The sequence below is a fragment of the Balaenoptera physalus genome (genome assembly GCF_965194825.1).
Source record: "Balaenoptera physalus genome assembly, chromosome: X".
Taxonomy (NCBI): Eukaryota; Metazoa; Chordata; class Mammalia; order Artiodactyla; family Balaenopteridae; genus Balaenoptera; species Balaenoptera physalus.
In genome coordinates, this window is record NC_138903.1 from 135,764,784 (window position 1) to 135,786,595 (window position 21,812).

General features: G+C 46.2%; 1 long non-coding RNA gene across 1 annotated transcript; it reads left to right on the forward strand.

Annotated features, from left to right (window-relative positions):
- The first annotated feature begins 212 nt into the window (after positions 1-212).
- LOC309652217 lies at positions 213-1,745 on the forward strand. The gene is made up of 2 exons (XR_014258608.1): positions 213-370; positions 1,517-1,745. It is a non-coding gene; the product is annotated as an uncharacterized lncRNA (long non-coding RNA).
- Positions 1,746-21,812: the final 20,067 nt, after the last annotated feature.

Consider the following 21,812-nt stretch of genomic DNA (forward strand, 5'->3'; position numbering starts at 1 on the left):
AGCGGCCTCGCAGGGGGCCCGCTTCCTGCCTCGCGCTCGCAGGAGAGGGGACGCCCGGCCCCAGGCGCCCGTGGCTGGAGTGCCGAGACGGTGCTGTGCCGCGCAGATGTGGCGCCGGCGGGGCGGGTCTTGCTCGGCATTGGCTGCAGCTCACCTGAGCGCGCCGGCGGTCCGCGCGCCTCTCCCGGAAGTGGGTGTCCCGGCCAGAGCGCACCTGGCGCGGGGCATCCTCGGGGCTCCTCGCCGTCGGCCCCCGGCGAGCCGGCGCGGGTCCGGGGAGCTAGCGCGCGGCGGTCAGGAATGACCGCTCCCGTGTGTCCCTGGCGCCCCAGCGGCATCCGAGCGCGGAGCGGAGGGCCGCGGGCCGCAGGTAAGGGGACGGGGGCTCGTGGGGGTGGGTGGAGGAGGGAACCACGACTCACACCAGAGCTGTTCGGCACAGTCGCGGAGCCCCGTAACCTGGCAGCCGCAGGAAGGGCTCGCCTTTGAGTAGAGGCTTTGAGGACAGGCCCGAGCCTACCCCGTCCAATTTTACAAAACAACTGCTGGTGTAAAGCTCGCTCCCGCGCGGTTTTCGCAAGTAGCCAAGTGCCCCACGCGAGGTCTCTGCAAGGAGAACCTGAGAGGGCCTGTAGCCCTGAGAGACTTGCCCTTGGCTTATGGCAAGGCCAAGGGATTTATCCTGCATGGTGATTTCTCCTGCTGTGAACCCCCAAACCCCATTCTGGCCAGCTGGCCCAACTCTGCTTCCTGCACGTCTCTGGCAGGTCCTTGGCCACCTGCTGGGATGGGAAAGGGAAGGGTCTCAGAATTGCATCTCAGAAACTTGCCAGGGGGCATGGATTGAAAAACATGGGGGCCATCCAGGCAGCAGAGAAGGGAGAAAGGCACTTTGCTGCCCTTTCATCGTGGAATCGGTGGAGCTTCTGCTGAGAGTGGCCTTTCCATGGGGACCCCATGCAGTGTGTTTGGTGTCTTGGAACTGAAGAATTAGAACCTGTACGATTTTCAAATTATGTGGTCCTTTAATTTAAAAACAAAACCCCCAGAACCTTTGCTTTATAAATTGAGGTCTGAAAATTGAAGGTCTGTTTTGTTTCCACTGTGACACTATATTAAGAAATGTGGATTTATTGAGAAAAGAGTCAGAATAAAGTAGGAAACAGAGAACTCAGAGGTACTGCTGTAGTTTGGCAAAGGCTGGGGGGAGTTAATTTGTCAATGCTGCTGGCTTTCAGTAGCCTGCAGCCATTCTCCTCCTGCGGCTGAGGGGGTATAAAGCTGTACTGGGTTGCTCTACTATTCTTTTGTAGAATTCCAGCTCAGAGCCATCTCTTGATGTATAAGTATTACGCAGACTAGGTCCCCAGGCAACTCCTGGAGGGCCAGGGGAATTCCTTCCTTCATTATACCTGTTTGTTTGAATGAAAACCAGCAATGACATATTTTTCTTTAAATCTGGTTTTTGGTCTATCATCCAAAAACCAGATTAGCTATTTCCTCACTCTCTCAATAGGCTCGAGTTCCTGGAATGAATTATAGTCAGATGCCCGTGTTTTTACAGATGCAGAGAGGGTGGAAGAGAGGGTGGAAGAGTGCCCGAGGGAGAATGGGACAGCCTGTAGGGAACTGTGACTCTTGGATTTTTAATGAGCTTCCTAAACAGCATGGTCATTAATTGGCAAATGATGACCTTAAGGAGAAACTACTGGTGAAAATGTAAAAAGCCTTTTGTTAAGAATGTGCCCACCAGGTGCACATCTTATAGAGTATTTTCATTGAATTTCCAACACCTGGGAGGGTGTTGGGCAGAGGTTAGGGTTAGGGTTTAGGGTTTAGGGTTTAAGGTTAGGGTTAGGGTTAGGGTTGGGTTAGGGGTTAAGGTTAGGGTACGGGTTAGGGTACGGGTTAGGGTACGGGTTAGGGTACGGGTTAGGGTACGGGTACGGGTTAGGGTACGGGTTAGGGTACGGGTTAGGGTACGGGTTGGGGTTAGGGTACGGGTTAGGGTTAGGGTACGGGTTAGGGTACGGGTTAGGGTTAGGGTATGGGTTAGGGTTAGGGTTAGGGTTAGGGTACGGGTTAGGGTACGGATTAGGGTTAGGGTTAGGGTATGGGTTAGGGTTAGGGTATGGGTTAGGGTTAGGGTATGGGTTAGGATTAGGGTACGGGTTAGGATTAGGGTACGGGTTAGGGTATGGGTTAGGGTTAGGGTTAGGGTTAGGGTATGGGTTAGGGTTAGGGTTAGGGTACGGGTTAGGGTTAGGGTTAGGGTACGGGTTAGGGTTAGGGTTAGGGTATGGGTTAGGGTTAGGGTACGGGTTAGGGTTAGGGTTAGGGTTAGGGTTAGCGTACGGGTTAGGGTTAGGGTACGGGTTAGGGTTAGGGTACGGGTTAGGGTACGGGTTAGGGTTAGGGTACGGGTTAGGTTACGGGTTAGGGTTAGGGTTAGGGTTAGGGTTAGGGTACGGGTTAGGGTTAGGGTTAGGGTTAGGGTTAGGGTTAGGGTTAGGGTACGGGTTAGGGTACGGGTTAGGGTTAGGGTACGGGTTAGGGTTAGGGTACGGGTTAGGGTTAGGGTACGTGTTAGCGTTACGGTACGGGTTAGGGTACGGGTTAGGGTACTGGTTAGGGTACGGGTTAGGGTACGGGTTAGGGTTAGGTTACGGGTTAGGCTTAGGGTATGGGTTAGGGTACGGGTTAGGGTTAGGGTTAGGGTACGGGTTAGGGTACGGGTTAGGGTTAGTGTTAGGGTTAGGGTTAGGATTAGGGTACGGGTTAGGGTTAGGGTACGGGTTAGGGTTAGGGTACAGGTTAGGGTTAGGGTACTGGTTAGGGTTACGGTACGGGTCAGGGTACTGGTTAGTGTACGTGTTAGGGTACGGGTTAGGGTTAGGGTACGGGTTAGTGTACGGGTTAGGGTTAGGGTACGGGTTAGGGTACGGATTAGGGTACGGGTTAGGGTTAGGGTTAGGGTTAGGGTACGGGTTAGGGTTAGGGTTAGGGTACGGGTTAGGGTACGGGTTAGGGTTAGGGTACGTGTTAGGTTTAGGGTTAGGGTACGGGTTAGGGTTAGGGTTCGGGTTAGGGTTACGGTACGGGTTAGGGTACGGGTTAGGGTACTGGTTAGGGTACGTGTTAGGGTACGGGTTAGGGTTAGGGTACGGGTTAGTGTACGGGTTAGGGTTAGGGTACTGGTTAGGGTTAGGGTACGGGTTAGGGCACGGGTTAGTGTTAGGGTTAGGTTGAGGGTTAGGGTTAGGGTTAGGGTTAGGGTACGGGTTAGGGTTAGGGTACGGGTTAGGGTTAGGGTACGGGTTAGGGTTACGGTACGGGTTAGGGTATCGGTTAGGGTACTGGTTAGGGTACGTGTTAGGGTACGTGTTAGGGTTAGTGTACGGGTTAGGTTTAGGGTACGGGTTAGGGTACGGGTTAGGGTTAGGGTTAGGGTTAGGGTTAGGGTACGGGTTAGGGTGAGGGTTAGGGTACGGGTTAGGGTTAGGGTACGGGTTAGGGTTAGGGTTAGGGTACGGGTTAGGGTTAGGGTACGGGTTAGGGTTACGGTATGGGTTAGGGTACGGGTTAGGGTACGGGTTAGTGTACGGGTTAGGGTTAGGGTACGGGTTAGGGTACCGGTTAGGGCACGGGTTAGGGTTAGGGTTAGGGTTAGGGTTAGGGTTAGGGTTAGGGTTAGGGTACGGTTAGAGTTAGGGTTAGGGCAGGGTTAGGGTTAGGGTTAGGGTTAGGGTTAGGGTTAGGGTACGGGTTAGGGTTAGGGTACGGGTTAGGGTTAGGGTTATGGTACGGGTTAGGGTTAGGGTACGGGTTAGGGTTAGGGTACGGGTTAGGGTACGGTTTAGGGTTAGGGTTAGGGTTAGGGTACGGGTTAGGGTTAGGGTTAGGGTATGGGTTAGGGTTAGGGTATGGGTTAGGGTTAGGGTATGGGTTAGGATTAGGGTACGGGTTAGGATTAGGGTACGGGTTAGGGTATGGGTTAGGGTTAGGGTTAGGGTTAGGGTATGGGTTAGGGTTAGGGTTAGGGTACGGGTTAGGGTTAGGGTTAGGGTACGGGTTAGGGTTAGGGTTAGGGTATGGGTTAGGGTTAGGGTACGGGTTAGGGTTAGGGTTAGGGTTAGGGTTAGCGTACGGGTTAGGGTTAGGGTACGGGTTAGGGTTAGGGTACGGGTTAGGGTACGGGTTAGGGTTAGGGTTAGGGTTAGGGTACGGGTTAGGGTACGGGTTAGGGTTAGGGTTAGGGTTAGGGTTAGGGTACGGGTTAGGGTTAGGGTTAGGGTTAGGGTTAGGGTTAGGGTTAGGGTACGGGTTAGGGTACGGGTTAGGGTTAGGGTACGGGTTAGGGTTAGGGTACGGGTTAGGGTTACGGTACGGGTTAGGGTACGGGTTAGGGTACTGGTTAGGGTACGTGTTAGGGTACGGGTTAGGGTTAGGGTACGGGTTAGGGTTAGGGTACGGGTTAGGGTTAGGGTACGTGTTAGGGTTACGGTACGGGTTAGGGTACGGGTTAGGGTACTGGTTAGGGTACGGGTTAGGGTACGGGTTAGGGTTAGGTTACGGGTTAGGCTTAGGGTATGGGTTAGGGTACGGGTTAGGGTTAGGGTTAGGGTACGGGTTAGGGTACGGGTTAGGGTTAGGGTTAGGGTTAGGGTTAGGATTAGGGTACGGGTTAGGGTTAGGGTACGGGTTAGGGTTAGGGTACAGGTTAGGGTTAGGGTACTGGTTAGGGTTACGGTACCGGTCAGGGTACTGGTTAGTGTACGTGTTAGGGTACGGGTTAGGGTTAGGGTACGGGTTAGTGTACGGGTTAGGGTTAGGGTACGGGTTAGGGTACGGATTAGGGTACGGGTTAGGGTTAGGGTTAGGGTTAGGGTACGGGTTAGGGTTAGGGTTAGGGTACGGGTTAGGGTACGGGTTAGGGTTAGGGTACGTGTTAGGTTTAGGGTTAGGGTACGGGTTAGGGTTAGGGTTCGGGTTAGGGTTACGGTACGGGTTAGGGTACGGGTTAGGGTACTGGTTAGGGTACGTGTTAGGGTACGGGTTAGGGTTAGGGTACGGGTTAGTGTACGGGTTAGGGTTAGGGTACTGGTTAGGGTTAGGGTACGGGTTAGGGCACGGGTTAGTGTTAGGGTTAGGTTGAGGGTTAGGGTTAGGGTTAGGGTTAGGGTACGGGTTAGGGTTAGGGTACGGGTTAGGGTTAGGGTACGGGTTAGGGTTACGGTACGGGTTAGGGTATCGGTTAGGGTACTGGTTAGGGTACGTGTTAGGGTACGTGTTAGGGTTAGTGTACGGGTTAGGTTTAGGGTACGGGTTAGGGTACGGGTTAGGGTTAGGGTTAGGGTTAGGGTTAGGGTACGGGTTAGGGTGAGGGTTAGGGTACGGGTTAGGGTTAGGGTACGGGTTAGGGTTAGGGTTAGGGTACGGGTTAGGGTTAGGGTACGGGTTAGCGTTACGGTATGGGTTAGGGTACGGGTTAGGGTACGGGTTAGTGTACGGGTTAGGGTTAGGGTACGGGTTAGGGTACCGGTTAGGGCAGGGGTTAGGGTTAGGGTTAGGGTTAGGGTTAGGGTTAGGGTTAGGGTTAGGGTACGGTTAGAGTTAGGGTTAGGGCAGGGTTAGGGTTAGGGTTAGGGTTAGGGTTAGGGTTAGGGTACGGGTTAGGGTTAGGGTACGGGTTAGGGTTAGGTTTATGGTACGGTTTAGGGTTAGGGTACGGGTTAGGGTTAGGGTACGGGTTAGGGTACGGTTTAGGGTTAGGGTTAGGGTTAGGGTACGGGTTAGGGTTAGGGTTAGGGTACGGGTTAGGGTTAGGGTTAGGGTACCTCTTAGGGTTAGGGTTAGGGTACGGGTTAGGGTTAGGGTACGGGTTAGGGTTAGGGTTAGGGTACGGTTAAGGGTTAGGGTACGGGTTAGGGTTAGGGTACGGGTTAGGGTACGGGTTAGGGTTAGGGTTAGGGTTAGGGTACGGGTTAGGTTTAGGGTTAGGGTTAGGGTACGGCTTAGTGTACGGGTTCGGGTACGGGTTCGGGTACGGCGTAGGGTATGGGTTAGGGTTACGTTTAGGGTTAGGTTGAGGGTTAGGGCTCGGTTTAGGTTACGGGTTAGGATTAGGGTACGTGTTAGTGTTAGGGTAGGGGTTAGGCTTAGGGTACGCTTTAGGGTTATGGTAGTGAGTAAACCTATCCCACTCTCTAGATACCCCTTAGCACGTCAAAGCATATTATTTGGGTGTCCAGCCATGGAGAAGAGTTTAGACACTAGGATAAGATAAGGAACACACCCATTATCAAGAAATCACATTAGGATTCTCTTTTTAACCTTTTCCTTAAAACACTAGTGCTTAGGCCATCTATTGGAGGCAGAAGCAGTCAAGGGTAGCTTAGTGTTAGGGTTAGGTTTAAGGTTAGGGTTAGGGAACGGCTTAGGGTAGGGGTTCGGGTACGAATTCGTGTACGGCGTAGGGTTCGGGTTAGGGTGAGGGTTAGGGTTACTTTGAGGGTTAGGGCTCGGTTTAGGGTACGGGTTAGGATTAGGGTACGTGTTAGGGTTAGGGTAGGGGTTAGGGTTAGGTTACGAGTTAAGGTTAGGGTAGTGATTAAACCAATCCCAATCTCTAGATACCCCTTAGCACGTCAAGGCATATTATTTGGGGGTTCAGCCATGGAGAAGAGTTTAGACACTAGGATAAGATAAGGAACACACCCATTATCAAGAAATCACATTAGGATTTTCTTTTTAACCTGTTCCTTCAAACACTAGTGCTTAGGAAATCTATTGGAGGCAGAAGCAGTCAAGGGTAGCTTAGGGTTAGGGTTAGGGGTAGGGTTAGGGTTAGTGTACGGCTTAGGGTCCGGGTTCGGGTATGGGTTAGGGTTAGGGTTAGGGTTAGTGTTAGGGTTAGGGCTCGGTTTAGGGTACGGTTTAGGATTAGGGTACGTGTTAGGTTTAGGGTAGGGTTTAGGCTTAGGTTACGCGTTAGGGTTAGGGTAGTGATTAAACCTGTCCCACTCTCTAGATACCCCTTAGCACGTCAAGGTATATTATTTGTGGGTCCAGCCATGGAGAAGAGTTTAGACACTAGGATAAGGTAAGGAACACACCCATTATCAAGAAATCACATTAGGATTCTCTTTTTAACCTGTTCCTTAAAACACTAGTGCTTAGGCCATCTATTGGAGGCAGAAGCAGTCAAGGGTAGCTTAGGTTTAGGGTTAGGTTTAAGGTTAGGGTTAGGGAACGGCTTAGGGTAGGGGTTCGGGTACGAATTCGTGTACGGCGTAGGGTTCGGGTTAGGGTGAGGGTTAGGGTTACTTTGAGGGTTAGGGCTCGGTTTAGGGTACGGGTTAGGATTAGGGTACGTGTTAGGGTTAGGGTAGGGGTTAGGGTTAGGTTACGAGTTAAGGTTAGGGTAGTGATTAAACCAATCCCAATCTCTAGATACCCCTTAGCACGTCAAGGCATATTATTTGGGGGTTCAGCCATGGAGAAGAGTTTAGACACTAGGATAAGATAAGGAACACACCCATTATCAAGAAATCACATTAGGATTTTCTTTTTAACCTGTTCCTTCAAACACTAGTGCTTAGGAAATCTATTGGAGGCAGAAGCAGTCAAGGGTACCTTAGGGTTAGGGTTAGGGGTAGGGTTAGGGTTAGTGTACGGCTTAGGGTACGGGTTCGGCTATGGGTTAGGGTTAGGGTTAGGGTTAGTGTTAGGGTTAGGGCTCGGTTTAGGGTACGGTTTAGGATTAGGGTACGTGTTAGGGTTAGGGTAGGGGTTAGGCTTAGGTTACGCGTTAGGGTTAGGGTAGTGATTAAACCTGTCCCACTCTCTAGATACCCCTTAGCACGTCAAGGTATATTATTTGTGGGTCCAGCCATGGAGAAGAGTTTAGACACTAGGATAATTTAAGGAACACACCCATTATCAAGAAATCACATTAGGATTCTCTTTTTAACCTGTTGCTTCTAACACTAGTGCTTAGGAAATCTTTTGGAGGCAGAAGCAGTTAAGGAGAGCATGGGGTTAGGGTTAGGGGTAGGGTTAGGGTTAGGGTACTGCTTAGGGTACGGGTTCGGGTACGGGTTCGCGTACGGCGTAGGGTATGGGTTAGGGGTAGGGTTAGGGTTAGTTTGAGGGTTAGGGCTCGGTTTAGGGTACGGTTTTGTATTAGGCTACATGTTTGGGTTAGGGTAGGGGTTAGGCTTAGGGTACGCGTTAGGGTTAGGGTTGTGATTAAACCTATCCCACTCTCTAGATACCCCTTAGCACGTCAAAGCATATTATTTAGGGGTCCCGCAATGGAGAAGAGTCTAGACACTAGGATACGATAAGGAACACACCCATTATCAAGAAATCACATTAGGATTATCTTTTTAACCTGTTCCTTCAAACTCTAGTGCTTAGGAAATATATTGGAGGAAGAAGCAGTCAAGGGGAGCTTAGGGTTAGGGTTAGGGGTAGGGTTAGGGTTAGGGTATGGCTTAGGGTACGGCTTTGGGTACGGGTTCGGGTACGGCGTAGGGTATGGGTTAGGGTTAGGTTTAGTTTGAGGGTTAGGGCTCGGTTTAGGGTACGGGTTAGGATTAGGGTACGTGTTAGGGTTAGGGTAGCGGTTAGGGTTAGGGTACGCGTTAGGGTTAGGGTAGTTTTTAAACCTATCCCACTCTCTAGATACCCCTTAGCACGTCAAGGCATATTACTTGGCGGTCCAGCCATGGAGAAGATTTTAGACACTAGGATAAGATAAGGAACACACCCATTATCAAGAAATCACATTAGGATTCTCTTTTTAAGCTGTTCCTTCAAACACTAGTGCTTAGGAAATCTATTGGAGGCAGAAGCAGTCAAGGGTAGCTTAAGGTTAGTGTTAGGGATAGGGTTAGGGTTAGGGTACGGCTTAGAGTACGGGTTCGGGTATGGGTTCGCAAAACTGGCCGCAAAAGCGCAGGATTGCTTCAGCCCCTATTCTGATTCCTGGGGCCAGGCTGAGCCTGTGGTTAATTCTTCTTCCTGATGGGAAAATAGAGTGACCTGTGCCTGTCCCAACACCTAGAGCTAGTCTCTCATTGGTTCCCCTTTTTCCCGTTCATCCTCAGGACAAATTGCAACCTGTACAGAACAGGAGGTTAAAGGTGCTGATGCTCCAAGTAGGGAGATTGCTAGTAAAGCGGCTGGAATGGCGAACCCGAGCACAAGGAGATTAGAAATGAGGTGCGTTTTAGAAACCTTTCCCGATCACACGGTGTACCATCTTCTGAGATTCTCATGCATGTTTTCGATGTAGGAAGATGCCCTTGAACCTGGAGATTTGGGACCCATGGAATGTGTACCACGCAGTATTACTTTAAAGGGTCTGCGTTTGCTCACCCAACGTCACCAAACCTCTCAGCCCCAAGAGTGTCCACCCTTATGTCTCATCCAGCTGTGGGTCTAGATATGGTCAATCCAGGTTGCATCACAGCCCCTGAATGAATTGTGTAAGAATTTCTCTCTCTTTCACGGTCTTTATTTCATGGGTTTTTAAAGTAATTTATTTTTATAATGGGGTTTAGCTGCTTTTCACTGCTGTGTTTATGCCTCTTTACACCCACTTGACTCACTTACAGAGAGATATCAATACATAAATTTTAAGATTCTTACCAGTCAGATATATTCTTGTGCGGTGAATAGGTGGTGTTGAGTCCAGTTCACTGAGGAAGGAGTAGGTCTTGTCTATTACATATTGGGTTTATGGAATGGTATCTGAGCTAATTTGAAACCCTTGTTTTATGCATCACCCCACCTCACCTTTCCCGTTAAGCATCCATAGTGTGTTTTCTAAGTGTGTGACTCTGTTCTGTTTTGTAATTCAGTTCAAGTGTAACGGTTTGACATTCCCTCTAGAAGTGATATCTTAGGATAAGTGTCTTTTTCTCTGTGACTTATTTCACTTTGAATCGTCGTACCTAAATCCACTCATCATTCTGGTACTAGCCTTATGACATTGATCTCATGGCTGAGTGATATTCCATTGTGCATAAGGACCACAACTTCTTTATCCATTTTTCTCATTCCTGGGATATTTAAGCTGTACCCAAGTGGAGGTTCTTGTACTCAGAGCAGCCCTAAACTTTGGTTTGCCTGTGTCTTGTTGATTTTTAGTTTTCCCAGTTTATACGCCCATGAGTGGAAGTGCCCTATTCTCTCTAGCTTTGTTTTTTAAATGTTTTAGGAAACACCATACCCTTCTCTGGAGTCGCCATTGGCAATTTACATCCCACCCATCAGTGTAACAAGGCTCCCTTTCCTCCCTGGCCTCTCCTGCATTTCTTCTTTTTACACTTTTTTAGGAAGATCCTTTTGACCAATGGGAAGTGAGACTTCTTTGTAGTGCTGATTTGCATTTCCGGCTTAAAAGGGCCTATGCGTTTTTTTTCTGAATTTATTCAGGAAAAAACGCATAGGCTCTTTTGGGCCAAGTGCATCATTGTCGACGTTTGGCCGCTTTTCATATGCTTTAATGGTGATTTGAATCTAACTCCTGAAATCTGTTTCCTGCAATTCTGCCTTGCTTTCCAATCCTGTTCGTTGCCTTCCCTCAATGTAGTTTTGGACGATAGTTATAATTTGTAACTCTGCAGGTTTGTGAATTGCAGTGCCCCTGAGCTCCATTTTTCACCTCGCTTTTTGGGAGCTTCCCGCAGATCCGCTGGTTTGCTTCTGGCCCTAGTCTGCGTCCCAGTGGCAGGCTAAGCCTTTGCTTAATTCTTCTTCCTGATTGGAAATTAGAGTGACATGTACCTGTCCGAACATCTAGGGCTTGTCTCTCCTTGTTTCTCCTCCTTCCCCTTCCTTTGGACCAATTCCAAATTATGTGCAACTGGATGTTGAAGGTGCTGACGTCCTCCAGTTGGGAGATATTAAGGAAAAAGGATGGAGGGGTGAACCCAACAACCAGGAAATTAGGAGTTTTGGTGCCTTTTCCATAATCCTCCTGATCCAACCGTGTTCCATCTTCTGGGTGTCACAGGCATGTTTTAGTTGTAGGAAAGGTCCCGTGTATGTAAGGAGAACACCAGGGATTTTTCCAAATCAGTGTCTCCCCGATCTCCAATCTGGGGAATTTTTAAGCTACTGCTTCATGTGTGTTCATTAAGGGACTTGGGCCGTAGGCAGAGTCCGAACTTTAGATGATTGAAGTCTTCAGGTTCAGAAACGCTCACCATTGGCTTCCTTTAGTTTCCATTTTATCTGTAGTTGATAGATGATGTCGATATAGATATCTATTGTTTTTCAGATTATTTCCCCTTAGGGGTCATTACAAAATATTGAGTATAGTTCCCTGTGCTATACAGTAGTTCCTTGTTGATGATATATTTTATACATAGCAGTGTGTATATGTTAATCTGAAACTGTTAATTTATCCCTCCTCCCACCTTTCCCTTTAGGTAATAAAAAAATATAAGACTTTATACTTCTCAGAAATCTAGGAGGTGAAAGAGAGGTATCATTTTCAATGGAAAATCATTCAAAACAAGGTTGAAACTTCAACCAAGATTATTAGATGTACATCCTTGGAAAGAAATCACTGCATTTCTCTACTGTTGATCTGACAAATAAGACAAACCCCTCTACTGAACTTGCTTATAATAAAGTGATGGAAATATCAAATGGAAGTGTTAGAAACATCTTATTTTACACGAGCCTTATACACTGCTTTATGTTAATTACAGTTTGGCTCACACATCTGTTCATTGAAGTTACAATATTCTCAAATTCTGTTACTGATCCTGCAGAGTGGGCCCCAACAAGGGTCTCCCTACCCAGTGTCATTGGAGCCAACAGAACGAGACTGACTTTGGTTCAGAAGCAAAGGAAAACTTTATATTTTGATCAGAGAATGGAGAGGTGAGAGTGTGTGCTCCCCTGCGGGTTGTGGGCTGGGCTGCTGTGTAGGGATCCTGTCAGCGTCAGCGGGAGGGAGGGGGCAGAGCTCTCGAGGGCCGGGTTGGTTGGAGCTCAGGCTCTGTGTCGCAGAGTCTGCACGGGGCCCCACGAGCTGAGGTGTCGGCACAGCCATTTTGCACTAGGAAATCGGGTCTGAAGTGCCGGGTGTGGGACCTCTGCATGTGGAAACCTAGGAGCAAGTGAAATTAGACAAAGCACAAAGGAAAAAATGGTTAGACTTTATTTTATTGCCCAGATTCTATTTGTATCTCCCAGGAATTTTTAATGGGCTTTGCCAGTGACAAAGCCCTCCTCTGCCTTTTGTCCCATTCCTCATTCTTGGGGCGCTGAGGGTGCACACACCTCTTCTGTACATGCTTCGTGCTGAGTTGGGTGTCCTCATACCCGGGGGGAGGGACAGGACTTCTCTCCAGCAGCCTCCAGGTGAGGTTGATTGTCCCCAGGCCTCCTCCCTCACTGCTCGTCTGCCTGAGCACCAGCATTGGAAGTTTTATAGATTCTAATGACCTTTAAGGGTCCAGGAAAGAGATGTGCAGAGATGCTTGAGGGGGTGGGCTGTTTTACCCTGCTCCACATTGGTTCGGCCCCCTTAGGCTGACGGTTTCTGCCAGCCTAGATGCTCTGACCAGTAGTCTGCACTTTCTTCAGTTAAGCCACTGAATTAACGTACAAACAGCACCAGGTGTCAGAGCCCTGCTTGCTCAACTCCCAGACAGTCCAGGGCCGGTGGTGATCCAGGACCATGACGGTCACTCAGTCAACGGCCTTTTGAAGTAGCCAGGAGTACAGCCGGTCTCATTGGCCGCCGTCACCGCGGTGTCTGTAGGCTTTTCTATGGTGGCAGCGTTATTTATGGTTCCCCTGCCAAGTTTATTAGCTCCGCTCTGGGTACAGTAAGTCCTGTAAGCAATAGTCTGCTCTTTTGGGGCACACTCTTGTTGTTTTCTGAGAGAAGTTCCAGGTCAAGTGATGGTCACACGAGTCGTCATGGGGGCCCATTGCCCCAGGTTGTCTCTCTGGAGGTTGGTGTTGGAGGGCCTCCTCACTCGAGGTGATTGCGCCCACGGAGCAATCCCTGCAACTTCAGGGCATGGTGGGTGGTTAGGATCACCACGTGGCGTCCTTTTCCCTTAGGAGGGAGCTGGCCTTGCAGGCTGCTGATTTCCAGGTTTTTAGATACCCCCAGTATCCTGGTCGGATGGGGTGGCTGGCCAATGCCTGGAGGGCATTCTTGCATTGTTCCATTTCAAGTGGTCCCAGTTTTTGCACTAATACTCCAAGGGTGATTCGCCTTGGACCAGGAATGTAAAGGTCAAAGGGTTTAGCTAACTTAGGGAGGTCCAGGGCAAGGGTCTGAATTGACTGCTCTTTCCATTCTTGAAAGGCCGCTTCTGGATTCTATTCAAAAGGATCATCATCTTTTCCTTTCAGTGTTTCATATAGAGGCCCAGCTATTAGACTGTAGTTAGGGATCCAGATGCAGCAAACCCCGGTCTCCCCAGGAACCCTTAAGCTGTCTTCTAGTTTCAGGAAGGGTGAGGCGGCAAATGGCTTCTTCCTTTTCCTGGGGTGGGCTTCTCCGACCTTCTGTGCAAATGAAGCCCAGGAAGGTCACCTTAGTTTGTGATATTTGAGCCTTTTTCTTGGACACTTTCTATCTTTTATTGGCTAGGTAGTTCAGAGGCATCCTTAGTCGGGCTGGTGATCAGAATGTCATCTGCATATTGAAGGAGGGTTCCCTTCTGCAGAGGTAGAACTTTTAGGTCTTTAGCTAACGTTTCCCCAAAGATGGTGTGGGAATTTTTGAACCCCTGGGGCAGGACGGCCCAGCAGTATTGTTTTTGTTGTATGTTGAGTCCTGCCACTCACAGCCAACATTTCTTGTGACTCTGGGACTAATGGAATACAAAAGAAGGCATCATTGAAGTCTAATACAGAATACCATGTCCTGGTGGATGGTAGAATGACCAGCAGGGTGTAGGAATTAGGAACTACTAGATGTATATCCTCTGTGGCTTCACTGACTGTCCTGGCGTCCTCTACCAGGTCCCCAGCAGCCCACGGGGCTCTTGTGGTCAGGCCCCTCCCAGGATATGGAGCTCACCTGGGCAGGAACCCAGCAGCCCATGGGGCCATCATGGTCAGGCCCCTCCCAGGATATGGAGCTCACCTGGGCAGGTACGCAGCAGCCCACGGGGCTCTCGTGGGCAGGCCCCTCCCTGGATATGGTGCTCCCCTGGACAGGTACCCTGGCAGGGCTGGGCACACAGGAACCGTGCACATAGCCCTCATTGCAGAGCACCCCAGCACACCTGTCACTCAGAGCTGACACAGAGCACCTCAGAGCAGAGCTTGAACTAACAAACAGAAGCTCCAGCAGGTCTGTGACCCTAGGCTTCACTCTGTGCGGCCTCCCTCTGCCTGGTCTTCCAGGGGCTTCCACTGCAGCCGGGGCACCAGGCCTCTGTCTCCACCCACCACCCCTCCTCTCCCTGAGTCCTGGGTTCCTCTCATTAGCAGAGGGTCTTCTTGAAGTTGTCTCCCACTCATGGACCAGATAAAATGATTAGAAAACAAGCCAGGGCTGCCGCCCCTTATCTATCCTGACTCTCGGGACCCTACACCTGTTCCTTGGATCTGGCCGGTGCAGCAAGGCCCATTTTCTGCAACTCTGAGCCCCTGAGGGGCGAGGATTGGCTGACCTGGGCAGCCTGACCCGGCCGGCCAGCCCTTCCCAGGTGTGCCTGGGTTGAGGTCAATATAAACACCCCTCCAGGCAGCAAAAGCCTCTGCAGCTGTGCCTGACGCCATATTCTCTGCCCCGTCAGCAGTCTCGGGGTTGGGCTGGTGGGAGAGAGTAGGGCCCACGGCTCTATGAGTGGCCTGGTGTGACTGGGGCTCTGCTGGACTTTCTGCAGGAGTTGCCGGGCTGCCACCTGCTAAAGAAGAGGATGTGTCACCCATACTTGCTGCTGGAATTTCTCCCCGGTCAGAGGTGAGGAAGGAAAAAAGCAGTGGGGGCCGGGACAGGAGGGGTACCTCAGGCAGGGAAATGGAAAGCTTCCAGACGAGTTCCCGGGGCCAGGACCATCCTGGCTGGCCTGCAGGCACCAAGTCGGCCTGCGTGCTGTCACTGGTGTGACTCCAAGCCCCCTCCTCTAGCTTTTAAAGTCTTTGCACACATTCAGGTGTTTTACCTGGGAAGGGTGGGAAAAATTCAGCAGCAACTGGCCTGGGGCTCAGCTCACGTTTACTCAGAGATGCCTCCTCATGGTCCCCCAGCTTTCCAATGAGGACGCTCCTTGTGTGGGGGCTGCTGGCTGCATAGGAAATGATTCCCCACCTGTGACCAACTTCAGAAATGTTTACCACTGGAGCAAGTGTCCTGATAGGGTTTTCCTCTGTATGACCAGTGGGTTCTGTTTTTTTTTTTTTTTTTCTTTTTCGGTCCAATGTAAGTTTTATTCCTCTTTTTGTATTTATGGATATAAGCATGGAAATAATTCATTCATATAAATACGTCTATGGGAAGGACAGACCTTTTTTTCTGTTTTTTTTTAAGTATTAATTATTTTTTAATTTTTGAATTTATTTTATTCATTTTTTTCTACAGCAGCTTCTTATTGGTTATCTATTTTATACATATAAGTGTATATATGTCAATCCCAAGCTCACAATTCATCCCACCACCACCACCCTGCCACTTTCCCCCCTTGGTGTCCATACATTTGCTCTCTACATCTGTGTCTCTATTTCTGCCTTGCAAACCGGTTCATCTGTACCATTTTTCTAGGTTCCACATGTATGCGTTAATATACGATATTTGTTTTTCTCTTTCTGACTTACTTCACTCTGTATGACAGTCTCTAGATCTATCCACGTCTCTACAAATGACCCAATTTCATTCCTTTTTATGGCTGAGAAATAGTGCATTTTATATATGTAGCACATCTTTTCCGTTCGTCTGTCTATGGGCATTTAGGTTGCTTCCATGACCTGGCTATTGTAAACAGTGCTGCAATGAACATTGTGGTGAATATGTCTTTTTGAATTATGGTTTTCTCTGGGTATATGGCCAGTAGTGGGATTGCTGGGTCATATGGTAATTCTATTTTTAGTTTTTTAAGGAACCTCCATGCTGTTCTCCATAGTGACTGTATCAACTTACATTCCCACAAATAGTGTAAGAGGGTTCCCTTTTCTCCACACCCTCTCCAGCATTTGTTGTTTGTAGATTTTCTGATGATGCCCATTCTAACTCGTGTGAGGTGATACCTCATTGTAGTTTTGGTTTATATTTCTCTAATAATTAGTGATGTTGAGCAGCTTTTCATGTGCTTCTTGGTCATCTGTATGTCTTCTTGGGACAAATGTCTATTTACGTCATCTGCCCATTTTTGGATTGGGTTGTTTGTTTTTTTACTGTTGAGCTGCATGAGTTGTTTATATACATTGGAGATTAATCCTTTGTCCATTGATTCGTTTGCAAATATTTTCTCCCATTCTGAGGGTTGTCTTTTCGTCTTGTTTGTAGTTTCCTTTGTTTGCAAAAGCTTTTAGGTTTCATTTGCTCCCATTTGTTTATTTTTGTTTTTTATTCCATTACTCTAGGAGGTGGATCAAAAAGATCTTGCTGTGATTTATGTCAAAGAGTATTCTTCCTATGTTTTCCTCTAAGAGTTTTATAGTGTCCGGTCTTACATTTTGGTCTCTAATGCATTTTTTTTTTTTTAACATCTTTATTGAAGTATAATTGCCTTACAATGGTGTGTTAGCTTCTGCTTTATAACAAAGTGAATCAGTTATACATAAACAATATGTTCCCATTTCTCTTCCCTCTTGCATCTCCCTCCCTCCCACCCTCCCCATCCCATCCCTCTAGATGGTCACAAAGCACCGAGCTGATCTCCCTGTGCTATGCGGCTGCTTCCCACTAGTTATCTATTTTACATTTGGTAGTGTATATATGTCCATGACACTCTCTTACCCTGTCACATCTCACCCCACCCCCTCCCCATATCCTCAAGTCCATTCTCTAGTAGGTCTGTGTCTTTATTCCCGTCTTGCCACTAGGTTCTTCATGGCCTTTTTTTTTTTTTTTTTTTTTTTTTTTTTTTTTTTTTTCCCCTTAGATTCCGTATATATGTGTTAGCATACTGTATTTGTTTTTCTCTTTCTGACTTACTTCACTCTGTATGACAGACTCTAACTCCATCCACCTCATTACAAATACCTCCATTTCATTTCTTTTTATGGCTGAGTAATATTCCATTGTATATATGTGCCACATCTTCTTTATCCATTCATCTGTCGATGGACATTTAGATTGCTTCCATGTCCTGGCTATTGTAAATAGAGCTGCAATGAACATTTTGGTACATGACTCTTTTTGACCTATGGTTTTCTCAGGGTATATGCCCAGTAGTGGGATTGCTGGGTCGTATGGTAGTTCTATTTGTAGTTTTTTAAGGAACCTCCATACTGTTCTCCATAGTGGCTGTATCAATTTACATTCCCACCAACAGTGCAAGAGTGTTCCCTTTCCTCCACACCCTCTCCAGCATTTATTGTTTCTAGATTTTTTGATGATGGCCATTCTGACCGGTGTGAGATGATATCTCATTGTAGTTTTGATTTGCATTTCTCTAATTATTAATGATGTTGAGCATTCTTTCATGTGTCTGTAGGCCATCTGTATATCTTCTTTGGAGAAATGTCTATTTAGGTCTTCGGCCCATTTTTGGATTGGGTTGTTCGTTTTTTTGTTATTGAGCTGCATGAGCTGCTTGTAAATCTTGGAGATTAATCCTTTGTCAGTTGCTTCATTTGCAAATATTTTCTCCCATTCTGATGGTTGTCTTTTGGTCTTGTTTATGGTTTCCTTTGCTGTGCAAAAGCTTTTAAGTTTCATTAGGTCCCATTTGTTTATTTGTGTTCTTATTTCCATTTCTCTGGGAGCTGGGTCAAAAAGAATCTTGCTGTGATGTATGTCATAGAGTGTTCTGCCTATGTTTTCCTCTAAGAGTTTGATAGTGTCTGCCCTTACACTTAGGTCTTTAATCCATTTTGAGTTTATTTTTGTGCATGGTGTCAGGGAGTGTTCTATTTTCATACTTTTACATGTACCTGTCCAATTTTCCCAGCACCACTTATTGAAGAGACTGTCTTTTCTCCACTGTATATGCTTGCCTCCTTTATCAAAAATAAGGTGCCCATATGTGTGTGGGTTTATCTCTGGGCTTTCTATCCTGTTCCATTGATCTATATTTCTGTTTTTGTGCCAGTACCAAACTGTCTTGATTACTGAAGCTTTGTAATATAGTCTGAAGTCAGGGAGCCTGATTCCCCCAGCTCCATTTTTCGTTCTCAAGATTGCTTTGGCTATTCGGGGTCTTTTGTGTTTCCATACAAATTGTGAAATTTTTTGTTCTAGTTCTGTGAAAAATGCCAGTGGTAGTTTGATAGGGATTGCATTGAATCTGTAGATTGCTTTGGGTAGTAGAGTCATTTTCACAATGTTGATTCTTCCAATCCAGGAACATGGTATATCTCTCCATCTATTTGTATCATCTTTAATTTCTTTCATCAGTGTCTTATAATTTTCTGCATACAGGTCTTTTGTCTCCTTAGGTAGGTTTATTCCTAGATATTTTATTCTTTTTGTTGCAATGGTAAATGGGAGTGTTTTCTTAATTTCACTTTCAGATTTTTCGTCATTAGTGTATAGAAATGCAACAGATTTCTGTGCATTAATTTTGTATCCTGCTACTTTACCAAATTCATTGATTAGTTCTAGGAGTTTTCTGGTAGCATCTTTAGGATTCTCTATGTATAGTATCATGTCATCTGCAAATAGTGACAGCTTTACTTCTTCTTTTCCGATTTGGATTCCTTTTATTTCTTTGTCTTCTCTGATTGCTGTGGCTAACACTTCCAAAACTATGTTGAATAATAGTGGTGAGAGTGGGCAACCTTGTCTTGTTCCTGATCTTAGTGGAAATGGTTTCAGTTTTTCACCATTGAGGACAATGTTGGCTGTGGGTTTGTCATATATGGCCTTTATTATGTTGAGGAAAGTTCCCTCTATGCCTACTTTCTGCAGGGCTTTTATCATAAATGGGTGTTGAATTTTGTCGAAAGCTTTCTCTGCATCTATTGAGATGATCATATGGTTTTTCTCCTTCAGTTTGTTAATATGATGTATCACATTGATTGATTTGCGTATATTGAAGAATCCTTGCATTCCTGGGATAAACCCCACTTGATCATGGTGTATGATCCTTTTAATGTGCTGTTGGATTCTGTTTGCTAGTATTTTGTTGAGGATTTTTGCATCTATGTTCATCAGTGATATTGGCCTGTAGTTTTCTTTCTTTGTGACATCTTTGTCTGGTTTTGGTATCAGGGTGATGGTGGCCTCGTAGATCTAATGCATTTTGAGTTTATTTTTTGTGTATGGTGTTAGGGAGTGTTCTAATTTCATTCTTTTACATGTAGCTGTCCATTTTTCCCAGCACCACTTATTGAAGAGACTGTCTTTTTTCCATTGTATATCCTTGCCTCCTTTGTCATAGATTAGTGGGTCATAGGTGTGTAAGTTTATCTCTGGGCTTTCTTTTTTTTTTTTTTTTTTCTTTTACATCTTTATTGGAGTATAATTGCTTTACAATTGTGTGTTAGTTTCTGCTGTATAAAAAAGTGAATCAGCTATGCATATACATATAACACCATATCCCCTCCCTCTTGCACCTCCCTCTCACTCCCTTTTCCCACCCTTTTCGGTGGTCACAAAGCACAGAGCTGATCTCCCTGTGCTATGTGGCTGCTTCCCAGTAGCTATCAATTTTACATTTGGTAGTGTATATATGTCCATACCACTCTCTCACTTTGTCCCAGCTTACCCTTCCCCCTCCTCATGTCCTCAAGTCCTTTCTCTACGTCTGTGTCCTTAATCCTTTCCTGACCCTAGGTTCTACATAAACTTTTTTTTTTTTAGATTCCATATATATGTGTTAGCCTACGGTGTTTGTTTTTCTCTTTCTGACTTACTTCACTCTGTAGGACAGACTCTAGATCCATCCACCTCACTAAAAATAACTCAATTCGTTTCTTTTTATGGCTGAATAATGTTCCATTGTATATATGTGCCACATCTTCTTTATCCATTTATCTGTTGATGGACACTTAGGTTGCTTCCATGTCCTGGCTATTGTAAATAGAGCTACAGTGAACATTGTGGTACATGACTCTTTTTGAATTATGGTTTTCTCTGGGTAAATGTCCAGGAGTGGGTTTGCTGGGCTGTATGGTAGTTCTATTTTTAGTTTTTAAGGAACCCCCATACCGTTCTCCCTAGTGTTTATGTCAATTTACATTCCCACCAACAGTGCAAGAGGGTTCCCTTTTCTCCAATTAATGCCTCGCCAGCATTTATTGTTGGTAGATTTTTTGATGATGGCCATTCTGGCTGGTGTGAGGTGATACCTCACTGTAGTTTTGATTTGCATTTCTCTAATGATTAGTGATGTTCAGCATCCTTTCATGTGTTTGTTGGCAACCTGTATATCTTCTTTGGAGAAATGTCTATTTAGGTCTTCTGCCCATTTTTGGATTGGGTTGTTTGGTTTTGTGATATTGAGCTACATGAGCTGCTTTTTGGAGATTAATCCTTTGCCATTTGCTTCATTTGAAAATATTTTCTCCCATTCTGATGGTTGTCTTTTCATCTTGCTTATGTTTTCCTTTGCTGTGTAAAAGAATTTATGTTTCATTAGGTCCCATATTTTTATTTTTGTTTTTATTTCCATTTCTCTAGGAGGTGGGTCAAAAAGGATCTTGCTGTGATTTATGTCATAGACTGTTCTGCTTATGTTTTCCTCTAAGAGTTTTATAGTGGCTGGTCTTATATTTAGGTCTCTAATCCATTTTGAGTTTATTTTTGTGTATGGTGTTAGGGAGTGTTCTAATTTCATTCTTTTACATGTAGCTGTCCAGTTTTCCCAGCACCACTTACTGAAGACACTGTCTTTTCTCCGTTGTATACCCTTGCCTCCTTTGTCATAGATTAGTTAACCGTAGGTACGTGGGTTTATCTCTGTGTTTTCTATCCTGTTCTATTGACCTATATTTCTGTTTTTGTGTCAGTACCATATTATCTTGATTACTGTAGCTTTGTAATATAGTCTGAAGTCTGGAAGTCTGATTCCTCCAGCTCTTTTTTTCCCCCCTCAAGACTGCTTTGGCTATCCAGGGTCTTTTGTGTCTCCCTACAAATTTTAAGATTTTTTTTTTCTTGTTCTGTAGAAAATGCCAAAGGTATTTTGATCGGGATTGCAATGAATCTGTAGATTGCTTTGGGTAGTATAGTCATTTTCACAATATTGATTCTTCTAATCCAAGAACATGGTATATGTCTCCATCTGTTTATATCATCTTTGATTTCTTTCATCAGTGTCTTATAGTTTTCTGAGTACAGGTCTTTTACTTCCTTAGATAGGTTTATTCCTAGGTATTTTATTCTTTTTGTTGCAGTGGTAATGGGATTGTTTCCTTAATTTCTCTCTCTGATCTTTCATTGTTAGTGTATAGGAATGCAAGCAATTTCTGTGCATTAATTTTGTATCCTGCAACTTTACCAAATTCATTGATTAGCTCCAGTGGTTTTCTGGTGGCATCTTTAGGATTCTCTATCTATGATATCATGTCATCTGCAAACAGTGACAATTTTACTCCTTCTTTTCCTTTTTGTATTCCTTTTATTTCTTTTTCTTCTCTGATTGCCATGGCTAGGACTTCCAAACCTATGTTGAATAGCAGTGGTGAGAGTGGACATCCTCGTCTTGTTCCTG